Source organism: Octodon degus, unplaced genomic scaffold (genome assembly GCF_000260255.1).
Source record: "Octodon degus isolate 3935 unplaced genomic scaffold, OctDeg1.0 scaffold00511, whole genome shotgun sequence".
Lineage (NCBI taxonomy): Eukaryota > Metazoa > Chordata > Mammalia > Rodentia > Octodontidae > Octodon > Octodon degus.
Genome location: NW_004525087.1, coordinates 97,522 through 98,638, shown reverse-complemented (window position 1 = coordinate 98,638; position 1,117 = coordinate 97,522). Strand labels below are relative to the sequence as shown.

General features: G+C 39.8%; 1 pseudogene; it reads left to right on the top strand.

Annotated features, from left to right (window-relative positions):
• Positions 1–526: 526 nt before the first annotated feature.
• Positions 527–1,117, top strand: part of LOC101570274 — a 9,370-nt pseudogene continuing 8,779 nt past the window's right edge.

The window sequence follows — 1,117 nt, the reverse complement described above, 5'->3', positions numbered from 1 at the left end:
TTTTTGTTAAATTATAATTCAGTATTCATTCATAACCACAGGACAAGATTTGTGCTCGATTTTGTATCTATATCATACTGCATTCTCACAGCAACTCTGAGTCAGGCATTATTATCCCCATTTAATGCTTTGGCTGACCTCAACTGAGTAACCAGAGTGCTATTAGGTTTGACCTTCCTCCATTCCTAACTACTGGCTGACTAATCCAGATACTGTAATTAATTGTGCCACCAGGTGGGGTTTCTCCATTGTCTCCTAGAATTACTGAGTGTTTTGGAGACATTTTGTCAGAGTTCATAAATACATTATGTCTTGGATTGTTTTTCAGGAATTTGTGGTGGTAGATTTCTTAAAGCTCTAACCATGTTATAAAATTGAAGCCAGATTCGTTTAAGAATATTCTTACAGGTCAATTGAAATCATAGAAAAAAGTCCATCTCTCAGTGTTTTGAGGTAAAATGATCTGGTTTCTGTGGTTCTCACCAGTTCCTCCTCCCTCTGCATGGTTACTGGCACTATCCTGGCAATGGCTTGCCCATCCTCCGAGCTCCTCCAGAAGTACCCCATCATGGACCAGTTCTTCAGGTAGAGGTGTTGTTCACAATGTGGGGAGCAAACTGTTTTCCATTTTAAGTCCATCTTCTGGAATGACTAATTGTTCTTTTTTCTTTAAGGCACAGCAGAAAAACAGTGGTCAACCTGCAGCGACCTGGCGAACATGCTACCTGTAAAAACTGTCTGGAACAAGAAAGTGGCTTCATGTACCTTCCTGAAGCATTCATGTAGGCTCGCAATAAGTTCTCTCCCACTCACCCTCTTTGGAAATTATCAAGAACAGTGCTCAAAGATTTTTGTCTTGTAAACTGTCAAGTTAAAAGGATGATAAAAATAAATACCAAATGCATAGCAGCGTGGCTTATAGGAAATAAAGAAAAATGGCTTTGACCTTAAATACTGCTAGCATTCTTTCTTGGTGTGGTGTCACAAGTTTTCCTTTTCCTCTGAGAGGACCATTGGGAAGAGGCCTGCTGTCTCTTCCATTCAGTGGATCCCTACCGTGTATCTTCATTGTTAGCTCATTTCTCTCTTATGGCAGTTGTGTAACACATTTGTTTTA